Raw genomic sequence first — 12,739 nt, forward strand, 5'->3', positions numbered from 1 at the left:
AAAAAAAAAAAAAAAAAAAAACACATCTTAGTAAAACCAATACCTTCTCAGCTTCGCATCGAAGCTAAAAATATTTGTATTTCATTATATTAAATTATTTTTTTATAGAATTGGTTAATAAATCTAACCACAATGAAGAAGTACAGCTAATTGATTTTCTTGGACAAGGTAAAATGACTGAATCGTAGATAATGATTTTTATAAATTTTGCTATAATTACAAGTTAACTATTAATTTGTTTAATTAAAAGAAACTAATATTATTATTCTCCCTTGTATTACTATAAAATTTTAATATGAGATATTCAATAAAATAATTATTCATAATATAATCTTTTAATTAGTTTTTTTTTAACAAGGACTTAAGCCCAATGATTCATATGAAGATAATCTAGACCCAATGGAAATTGATGAAAATAGGGAGAATTACATCAAGTTTTTATAGTAAATAGTTTTATTTGTAATCGCCAATCTTATCAGATAATGTTAAAATAATAATCTTTTATTGAATGTAAGAATAAAACGATTTATTTATGCTTTGATATTTAGTTGATATATTCAATTACCCTATTTCTTAGTAGACTGAAATCAGTCTACTAATTTTGCATATTATGAAAAATTTCTTAATATGCAAAACTAGTGGCGTAGCTAAGGAAACTAAGGTGACTATGACTCCCATTTAAAGAGTTATACATTTATAAAATAAATTGATCAAAAAAAAAAAATAATTTCAAGAATATGGATAGAAAATATGTAAGAGCAATATTGTTGTTTATAATCTGAAGGATTGAATAATTTACATGAATGAATTGAATAACGAGAATGGTAATCGTCGTCGTCTTTTTATTCAATTTATTTTGCTCTTATATATTTCCTATCTAATTCGATTAATAAAACAACAACCAATATCTTGTTATATTATAGAAAAAGTAAAAAACGCTATTCTAGGAAAATTACTTGGCATGCTTGGATTTTTGCCGTTTTCAGGAAAAACGCTCGTTGACGCTAGTGTTTTTCGTCTTAAGGTTTGAAATTTTCTTTAAACCCGCTCAATGACATTTCTGAGATATCATGCAAAAATCAATTAAACCCGTTAATTTTTCACCGTTTTAGGACCTTTTAGTTTCGATGCGAAGCTGAGAAGGTATTGGTTTTACTTAGATGTTTTTTTTTTTTTGTCTGTTACCACTTTTTCTCAGCTCTCACGGAAACGATTTCTTTAAATGATACGTCAATAGATCACAAATCGCATCTAATCGAAGATATTACCCTCAACAATTGAAAAAAATTCTCTCGTTCGCCGTAAATGGGGGAAACCTCCAAAAAAATTACAAATTTAAAAATGGCTAATTTTCGAAATTTTCGAAATTTTTTTTACTTAAAACTGCCATAACTTTTTCAAAAATGAACAAATGAATATAATTTTTTTTTTTATATAGATGCTTGATATCATTACCTTTCATTTGGTATATTTTTTTTTATATCTAACCCTTTACCTGACCACAGGGGGTATTTAAAATGACAACTATTTGAAAAAAATTAACTTTTTCAACTTAAATTTTGAAAATGTAACGGAAAGTCTGACACTTTTATATATATCTTAAATTAAAGCTAATGTAATGTACTTTTTGATGTAAAAAAAAATTTCAGACTTTATTTTGTCTTCACGGTGAAAATGGCTACCGAATGCTATTATTGTGTGAAAATTCTCGATTTTATTTTTTACATTTTTAACTTTATATTGATATAACTTTCTGAAAAATGTATGGATCAACATAATTTTTCTATGAGAAATGCTATTTTTTAAAAATCCCTTTTTCTTTCGACATACTTTATCTTAATCAGGATTAATAATTAATTAATTAATAAGGAACTAGCAGATTATGTAGCTTTTGGAATAATCCACCGATATTTTAAAATTAAACACTATCTAAAGATTTGCATCGAAGCGTTTTTTTTTTTATAGTTATTTTAATCACTGTCAGATATCATTATACTTGATTCAACTATGCCACGTCACCACAGTGCCGCGACCGTTCTGTGCTGGGTTGGTTTTTTATTTGAAATAAATAATTTTGGAGCTATCTGTCGGTTTATTTTAATGTATTTTTTACATGAAAATAATTGGGAGACTCTTTTTTTACTTAATTAGAAAGCGCTACACATGCGTTATTATTCCCTGATTCATTTTATTTAAAATATTTTTGTAAAATTAAATTTAAAGTTTAAGTTTTATATATTGTATTAATTATTTATTAAACCGCCCTTTACTCTCAATCTATATTTTTAAATGCTAACAATATTCAAATTATTGATTCTAAAGTTATAATCAATCAGTAATTTTCTATCTATAACACGTAAGTTGATAACATTTATATGGGGTCAGAAGGGATATAGGACTAATTTTTTTTTTGGAATAATAGTTGACTACTATTAATATCTGAAGAGAAATAATTAAAAGGTTCATTCTTCTAAACATTTTGTATTAGACAATATTAAAAAAATGCACTGTATTATAATACATTGATTGTTTACTTAAAAAGAACAAAATCTAATATTACTCCAATAACATATAAAACAAGATATATAAACCAATAAAATATTAATTAAGAGTATAAAAAATTGAATTATATTCTAAAATAAGCAATATTTTATGAATAAGTATTTAGATTTTTGTAATTTATACTCCCAAAACAGTAGTTTAAAACAATCAATATAACTATTATATAACTTTTGGAATGCTAGAGGTTTGTTGTTGTTTGTCGAAATTCCCAGTAAATCAAAAGAAAAGAAGAAAATAAAAAAAGAAATAACAATTAAAACCATGTTATTTTATCCTAAAATAATATGAAATCAGTTTTCTCAAATTTACAAAAAACTATTATTTAAAAAAAACAATGAATTAAATTCTTTTTTTTGTAAAAGCGAGTACTATAACAAAAACTATTTGTGTTTTTGATATCAAATTAACATTAAGAAAAAAATAGAAAATTAATCACATAATTGTAAAACTTCAACCCCTTTAAGGTACTTGAAAGGGTTAATATATCGTGTTCAAATGTTACTATAATTATTTTTTTACTGAACCTAATAAAATTTTGAGCCCGTGATTTTTAATTTAATAATTTTTTTTTTCTGTAGTTAAAAACCACTCAAATATTCCAATATTAATCTATTTAAGAAAATTGTCAAAAACTCCCGGTACTAAAAATATTCATTCATGGGTTCCATCCCTTGTGTTATATTATAATATTTAATAATTGTTTTTTTATTTGAAATAGATATTTTTGGTGCTCTCTGTCGGTTTATTTTAATATATTTTTAAAATGAAAATAATTGGGAGACTCTTTTTTACTTAACTAGAAAGCGCTACATATGTGTTATTATGCACTGATTCATTTTATTTAAAATATTTTTGTAAAATGAAATTTCAAGTTTAAGTTTTATATATTGTATTAATTATTTATTTTAATATTATATTATGAATTAAATCATAGAAATTAATCAAATACCTCTCTCTGGTATCAAGTTTTAATTTTTTATTATTTTGACTATTTTTCGTTTGGGTATCAGGTTAATTTAGATAAAAATTTTCTCTGATTGATACTATCTAAATATACCTATTTTTACTCACAAGTCACATAATTTCATTTTTTATTTCTTTTTTATACTGATATTGGTTTTTTCTTTAACTTATGTTATATTTATTATAGTTTTGATTTTTGGAATTTATTTGAGTATTTTTATGATATCTAATATCGGGATGATTCAGGTTCAATAACCTATTGAATATCATGAAATTTTTTTAAAAATTTAATATATATCATCAATTAAAAATATTCTGTCCAACTAATACAAAGAAGCTTTTGATTCCAAAATTTAAAAAACATTTTATAAATAAAAAAAAAATTAATGAGTGGTAACATAATGTTAAAATATTTATTTGAATTGTATATTATAGTAAAATTCGTGAAAATAGCATAAATATGTAAATTTGCGAAATTTTTCTGTCTTATAATTATTACTGTATATGAAATTTAAATTTTTTAGCTTCGATGCGAAGCTGAGAAGGTATTAATTTTACCATGATGTGTTTTTTTTTTTTATGTCTGTTGCCACTTTTTTTCAGTTCTCACTGGACTGATTTCTTTCAAAAATATGTCAAAATATCACAAATCGTATCTAGTTGAAGACATTACCTTTAAAAATTGAAAAATTTTCCCTCGTTCACCATAAATGGGGGAAATATCCAAAAAAATTAGAAATTTAAAAATCGGTAAATTTTGTCATTTTTTTCACTTTTTTTTCTTAAAACTTCCATAACTTTTTCAAAAATAAACAAATCAACATAATTTTTTTTTATACTAAAAGCTTAGATATTTTTCTTTCATTTGATATCATTTTTTTGAAAATCTAACACTTACCCTGCTCATTGGGGGGATTTAAAATAGCAACTTTTTTACAAAAACTAACTTTATCAACTTAATTTTTGAAAATGTTCCAGAAATACTGCGTCCTTTAAACATACATCAAATTAAAGCTTATTTTATGTACTACAAAATGAAAAAAAAAAATTTGTCCCGACACTTTTTTTTCTACATTTAAACGGCTGCCGTAGTTAAAAAAACACTATTTTTGTGTTAAAATTTTCGATTTTCGATTTTAAATTTTCAACTTAAAAATGCTATAACTTTTTGAAAAATGTATATATCAGCACAAATTTTTTTTTTCTAAATACATTATAAGTACATCTTTCATTTGACATACTTTTTATTAAAATTGGACAATTTCCCCTTATATAGGGGGCGTTCAAAACTTAAAATATTGTAAAAAACATAGATCTTTTTCAACTGAACTTTTGAAAATGTTCCGGAAATACTGCGTCCTTTAAACATATATCAAATCAAAGGTTATGTTATATACTATCAAATGAAAAAAAAAAATTTGTCCCGACATCTTATCTTCTATGTGCAAATGGCTGTCGAAAATTTAAAAAAAAATGTAATGTTTGCGATAAAAATTACATTTTATCGGGATGTTTTTTGTACTTAAAACTGCCATAACTTTTTCAAAAATGAACAAATAAAAATAATATTTTTTTGTATTGAAACCTTAGATATTTCCCTTTCATTTGATATAATTTTTTTTGAAAATCTAACACTTATTCTGCTCACTGGGAGGATTTAAAATAGTAACTTTTTTACAAAAAATAACTTTTTCAACTTAATTTTTGAAAATGTTCCGGAAATACTGCGTCCTTTAAACATATATAAAATTAAAGCTTATTTTATGTACTACAAAATGAAAAAAAAAAATTTGTCCCGACGATCTATCTTCTATACGCAAATGGCTACCATATTGAAAAATATACTATTTTTGTATGATAATTATGGGTTTTGTATTTTATTTTAATAGAAGTTGATGTTGCTTTTGCAATTATCCATCAATTTTTTAAAATTAAACACTATCTACAGATTTGCATCGAAGCGTTTCTTATGATAGTGATTTTAATCACTGTCAGATTAAATCTATACTGGACCCTACTATGCAATGTCTCCACTATGCCGCGACCCCACTGTGCTACCGTTTTTTTTAACTTATGTTATATTTATTATAGTTTTGATTTTTGGAATTTATTTCAGTATTTTTATGATATCTAATATCGGGATGATTCAGGTTCAATAACCTATTGAATATCATGAAACTTTTTTATAAATTTAATATATATCATCAATTAAAAATATTCCGTACAACTAATACAAAGAAGCTTTTGATTTCAAAATTTTAAAAACATTTTATAAATAAAAAAAAAATTAATGAGTGGTGGTAACATAATGTTAAAATATTTATTTGAATTGTGTATTATAGCAAAATTCGTGAAAATAGCATAAATATGTAAATTTGCGAAATTGTTCTGTTTTATAATTATTATTGTATATGAAATTTAAATTTTTATAGAAAAATTCTTAATGTTTCATTTGTTGTTTAAAGACTAAAAATAACAATCGTCAAAAAATAAATACAATATAGGAAAAAAAATTTTAATTTTTTTAAGTAAAACACATTTCTTGGTTGATCAATAAATAATCAATTATAGAATCAATACAATTTTTGAATATATTTTTGTTAATTCTAAAATCTTCTCTTAAAATGTAAAGGGGTGTCAAATTTATTTTTTAAAAGACAACATATTTAACTAGGATATGAAATTATATAATAAAGAAAATGACTGGTCGGTGACATTTTTTCATTTTATTCTCAAAAATAAATTTAAAAAAAAAATCGAATTATTTGGTCATAATAGATAAATTTTGTAACTTTTCTAAAAATAATAAAAATGAAGGACGCCAACCAACTGGGCGAGATAATGTATTATCGGACCACAGTAGAATTTAAAAAAATAATTTAAAATTGAACATTGAAGTCAATTTTATATTTTTTGAAAAACAAAAAAAAAAATAATATTAATAAATAAATGTTCAATGTAAGGTTATAATTAAAATAAGCTACTACTAAATAATAAGGGAAAGAAAATGTCTTATAAAATTAACCATATCACAATAATAATAAGTAAATATAAAGATGTCTGTAGTCTAATAATTAATTAAAACTATAAATAATGTAAGTTGAGTCGTTGATATATGATATACACTAAAACTTCGTAACAATTTTTCACATATCCATGATGAAATATGATGACCGTCCGTTATCCGTTCCTTATAAACTAGAAGATGATTTTTAAAGGAAAAGAAATACAAAGTACACGAGTTCAAGATGGAACACGCAAAAAAAAAGAGTTTGTAGTTAAGTTAAATTAATGGGTTTTTATTAAATAACAAAAATAAAGTTAATATAAGTCAAAACACCTTGTCTATAAAGAGATCAAAACAGAAAAAATAATCAAATATTACTAAAAAAAACTGTTACACCTACACTTAAATAATTAAAGAACACGAAGAACGACTTTGGGTACTTGCTGATCATCGAGCACAGTATTACCGTTCAGCACAATGGGTATACGCCCTAAGTTGCAAGACGTTGTGATACCTCAGCATAAAATGCACTACATCACTACATTTTTATTATAGTTAAGACACATCATACAATATAATAAATTAAATAAATTCTATAAAAAAATGACACAACAATATATAAACATGGTAGGTGGTGTTTTATCACGCCTGCTATGTTGAGGTATCAAGAAAAAACAAAAGGGGCGCAAACAAAAAAATATAAAAATTTACAACTTGTGCTTAAGACACAGCGCATAATAAAATATAGCTCAGAACATAAAAACAAAAATATAAATTACCAGCCCCGTATGGCTACAGAAAATCAGGCCAGGCTCAACTGATTACACGAAAAAAAATCACATAATTAAATATAGTTGCGGAGACACACAAAAAATACAATTCGTTGCAACGCACACAATCAATAATTTCTACGGACATACCTTAACGCATACACGATCATCCAAATTTGTGTTTAAAATTTGTCAACCGGTCAGATGGCGACATTTCGGGTAGCCTTTAGGTAGGTTGAGTTTATCAGGAAACGTTTGTAATGTTTCTTTACCTCCTACTGTTACAACGTATGAGACGCACCTTACTAATTATTGATTAGCAAAATAAATTTAGAGTTTTAGTAATGAAATATAGTTTATGCTGTGCTGGGAGTTTTTCATTTAAATTTTAAATCGAATAACAACGGCTGATGTGCATTTTGCTGATGTTGCACAAGGTAAATTTTTTATATTTATGATTGAACATTTCCATATTTTTGACACTTATACCAAAAATTGTTTTATACACATTTTTTCATAGCTACCTCTTCTGCAACTGTTCCACACCATCATTCAGTTAAACGTAAGGTTAACAACAGTAGGGTAAAATCGAAAAGGTAGCGTATACAATAGCCAAACTTGAAAAATTTCATAGAGATTGATTCCGTCATTAGAGCGGGGAGCCGTTTAGTTTTATCGGAAAAACAAAGAAAATTTCGCGAGCTATCGAGATTTTCTGCATGTTGTTAAATCCGAGCTGGTTGCCAAATCTGTGAAATCGCAGACTGATTAATTATAATTTGTATGTTAAACCGTGTAATTGAATTTTATGATAAGGTTTTTAAAAATATAAGTGTTGTAAATTTAGTTTTAAGATTCTTTTATGTAATATTTTACTGAATTAAATTATAAATAAATGTAATCTAGAATTGATATTATAATAAATGTTTAATTAATATCTATTTTTATTATTGAAAATAAATAATTACCCACCTCGTATTTTGATAATACCAGATTATTATACAATAGGTAATAATACGTATAGTACTTACTAGTACTTACTTAGTATTTAGAAATATATATTTTAATACATCAAATTATTACTATAATCATTAATATACATTTTATTTTTGGAAAATATATTTATTCTATGAATACAAATGTGAATTTCACAAAATAATTGTCCATTTTTTGCACAATAATGTTACATATATAATTTATTGTTCATGTGTCGGATATAGCACGGTTTTATAACACATCTTAAATTGTACAGTAGTGGACAGTCCAAATTCTCCACGTTGAGTAAACGTGTTTGTAAAAGTTTGTTTTAGCATCGTCCATGATACTTTTTGGATGTTTGAACATCCAATGAGCAAAAGAAGTGTAGTCTATAGAAATGACAGTCATTTCCATCACCAAAAAAGATCTATTGGCAACCACAATACCTTATATGTCAACAATCATTGAACTGAGATATTGGTTTTCGGTATCCATGAATTGTGCTGTGGTCCAAATCCTAACCATTTAACGTAGCACTTGTCCCCTCGTGTTCGCAACACTCGTTTGACTAAATACATATCCGGATAACTGGTCTTATTCAGTTCTTCGGTGTAAAACAAACTACGTATTGGATTTCCCTGATACTGGAGTTCGTTAGCAATGTTCTTATTCATAAAGCCGATGGTATCTGTTCAATGTAAAAGGCTTCCTGCAACTTTTCAATATAGAAACGATTTCCACTGGATCTCCACTGTTGCCAGTTAAACGTTCCACGAGCTCGTTGGGATCGTTCCAGTACACGTAATCTATTTACTTGTGTTCAATCTCAACTGTTTTGACCTCCATTTTTCAATGTTCCGTCTTTATTTAAATGCACACCGGTTTTTACAAGAATCGTTTGGTGCACATGCAAAACTGAATCGGAGTAAACACCAGGGTTTTTCAAAAACAGTAAATCCAGTCAGCGGGAATTTTTCATCTAAAACGTTAATTTTTCCTCCGTCGAGATAATATTAGGCTTCACCTAATATCAATGTTCCATCCGGTGATACCTTTGGTCCGTAAATTTTATCTCTGTTGGGGTTCATTGACCATTTATACATGTACAGATGGAAAATCCCGTCATTGTGTTCCACAGTGTATCTATCAATGTTTTAACTCTTTAATAGTTTGCTATAATTTTTCTTGTTGTTGTTTGTGCTGTTGTTGCTGTTGCTGTGACGTAATTTTATCCAATGGTTCAATGATTGGCGCCAACTGACGTTTTGCGCGAGTCAACAACTCTGCTTCGCCATGACGCATTTTTGTGTGTAATTATTAAAAATAATTCTTTGTAATTCGTTTTATCATTATTTTAAATGTTTATCATTATTTTAAATGTTTATCATTTAGGTTATCTATTTGCAGGTACTGGAACAATGTTAGAAAAGAGATTGAAGCGAGATGACATTGGGGTGATCCCACTTGATGCTGCTTGCCGCAATCACGATATCATTTATAGTAAATACAAGAATTTCGAGGACCGTCATAAAACGGACAAGTAGTTGGAACATCGAACTTGGGAACGAATGTTGGCCAAAGACGCTAAATTGCCTGAACGAGTCGCAGCTTGGGGTGTGACCAACGCGATGAAATTGAAACGTAAACTCGATATAAGTTTCAAACGAGTCGTGTTTGCAGCCAAACTCGATAAAAATGCTCATCAAATGCATTAGCTGAATGTGGTATAACGATCGTTGATGCCGGCATAGTGTGTGGTGAAAAAGAAAAGAATTTCACTGTCCCATACCATAAACGATCCGAAAACTAATAGAGGAGTACTAACACTTATACCTATATTTGCCGCACTGTCGGCGTTGGGAGCGTTAACCGGCGGTGCTGAAAATTTGGTCAAGATGGCTACCATAAAGGTAATACAGCAATAAGCACGGGTAAAGTATTTTACCTGCAACCATACAAATCGGGGTTTAGTTTCAAATTGATGTTGAGTATGAAAACTAAGAAAAAGACGCTCCAAAAAAATAAGATGAAAAAAAACAAAAAACTAATTTAGCAGCTACCCGATCGTGCTTTGTACGATGTTAAAATTGCAAATTTCGATAGTCGAGCGTTCGATCGTAAAGTGTTTCGTGGGGTGTTTTGTCGTAACGAGTTACCTCAGTCGGGGAAAAAAACAACCGAAATAGCTGGAATGAAATTGAATCTTTTCTCTAACACTTGCACGCATTGAGTAGCTTATAGTAAATGTGTTAAAAGCGTTACATATTTTGATAATTTTGGTAATTTACTACCGCCGTTGGAAATACAACGATACTTTAACCGTATTAACTTAATTTTTTTTTTTTTATTGAATAAAGTTTCTATCATTTAACTTAACCATCATTTATTTTTTTGCGTCCTCCATCTTCAATGAACTCATGTATTTTTGTAATTTTTTCCTTTCAAAAATCAACTCCCTCTAGTTTATAAGGTACGAGCAATGGTTTAGTATAAAGCCATCCCTGATAATCATGGTTATGTGACAACTCTCGCGAGGTTTAGTGTATATCAACTATCAACGACTTAACAAACATCAAATACAACCTTTATTTTTTTATCTTAAATTGCTTTTAGTATACAATATTTTATTTTTGTAAAATCCTACTGTGGTCCGACAGTAAATTGTCTCGCCCAGTGGGTTTGCGATCCTTATTTTGTATTTTTTAATGCGCTATAAAAATTACAAATTTTCCGTTGTGGCCAATTCGATTTTTTTATGATATTTGTAATCTTTCACATTGTAGATTAAAACAAAACTGTATTTTCAAACTTTAGTTTTGTGACATTTTTAATACAAGTTTTTATTAATACAGAAAAATTAAATTTAAATATATATATCTATTAAATAAATAAATATATTGGTGTATTCGAACACTTATGAAATAAAAATTTTAAGATAAAGAGTTATAAGAGTTAATAATCCAACCTAAATCCTATTTTGATTCTCGGAGGCATTTAAAGGGTGTCAACATGTTTTTACAATAGAAAGACACGGTCATCGACTGAATTAAATTCTCGAGCTAGTGCTTCCAAACAATAAATTGTAACTGAACTGTTGTTGTTTTGTTGTTGCTGTTGTCTCTGTTTGTCAGCTGAGAGCTGTTGATGAATGTTTGAAGGAGCAGTAATAGTTGCACGACTGTGACTAGTATACACAAAAATAATCCAATTTGTGAGAAATCAAACTGTTTTATACGGTCCCGTATCGTCATTGTACTTTCATCGTTCCTGTTTGATGTGTAGACGCACTGTTAATTGTTCACCTCTTAGGTTGACACGTTGTCTGTCCTGATCGAGCAATGTGATTCGTGTCATGTTCAATATGTTTACGGATAGTAAACGACTTGTCAAGGACACTCGATAATTCGGTAGCCCGGTGGTACATTTGGAAAGTATTTGTGCAAAATATGCGATTGACGTCCTCCGTGGTACGAACCAACATTTATATTACAGGCAATTCGTATGCATGTCACCTTTGTTATAGATAACGGGAGACTCGACCTGTGTTCCATTTTCGATGACATGAAAAAACACGAAGTCGAAACCCTAGTATTCGACCAATTGATCGCGGGTGTGTAAAATCTATAGGAAGATCGCATTTGATTATGCTTCGCATAGTGTTGCGATCGGTTGTAAAAAAAATAACGTTTCGATCAACAAACTTTTTATCACCGATTTCACTACTGTTTTTCTTGAGCAAACCAACTTTTGGCAAGAATGGATTATCAAAATCTATTTTTTCTTTGCACAATTTACTTATACTCTTCTCCGTTGTACTTGTCGATGATTCGTTTGTGTAAATCGTTACATTCGTACGATTACTTCGGTAGGGTATCACCATAATTGATTTGTCAACAGTGCCGAAAATGAATTAGTTACATTTCTCGTCAATATTCGGTATCGTGTTTTACGTATGCAAGCTCAATAGCTTATTTTTATATTTGTCGCCAACATTTCCGAAGTAGTACACAATTGACTATCTCGCACGCGCACTAACAAATCACAACACATAAGGTGATTATTTAAGTGATAAACCCCGTCACAGCACGCATTTGACTCAACTTAGTTAATTTAGAACATAAACATAAATATATAAAATAGACAAAAAAATTAACAGGTAGTTTTGTCACGTTAAAAATGATATTCATTTTAAGAGCAAATTAGTGCTAAAGACCTTTCGCACTGTGTTAAATTCATTTGACACTCTACTATTATACACATACTGTCTGCAAGAGGTTTCAATTAATTAAAAAATGTTTTAACTTAAACACTGACTGTTTGAACTCAGTGCCCGATGGTATTCACGCGGGTTCGTTAACGTTCGTGGTTTTATTTAGTCTTGAGTCTGTATCTAAATCGAGGATATGGAATGAGGTGATTGGACTGTATGTTTAAATGTAGAATGGATTTTACAATATAT

At 28.0% G+C, this 12,739-nt stretch overlaps 1 protein-coding gene and 1 long non-coding RNA gene across 28 annotated transcripts in view; both read left to right on the forward strand.

Annotated features, from left to right (window-relative positions):
* Positions 1 to 541, forward strand: part of LOC126902864 (uncharacterized) — a 2,366-nt gene extending 1,825 nt beyond the window's left edge. For both annotated transcript variants that reach the window (XR_007703361.1, XR_007703362.1), the window contains exon 2: positions 359 to 541. This is a non-coding gene — a long non-coding RNA (uncharacterized LOC126902864). The remainder of the gene's footprint in view (positions 1 to 358) is intronic.
* The window catches only part of LOC126902827 (uncharacterized), a 132,810-nt gene that overhangs the window by 30,586 nt on the left and 89,485 nt on the right, over positions 1 to 12,739 (forward strand). The gene's annotated exons all lie outside the window — the stretch shown is intronic.

The sequence above is a fragment of the Daktulosphaira vitifoliae genome, unplaced genomic scaffold (assembly GCF_025091365.1).
Source record: "Daktulosphaira vitifoliae isolate Bord-2020 unplaced genomic scaffold, ASM2509136v1 Scaffold_3, whole genome shotgun sequence".
Taxonomy (NCBI): Eukaryota; Metazoa; Arthropoda; class Insecta; order Hemiptera; family Phylloxeridae; genus Daktulosphaira; species Daktulosphaira vitifoliae.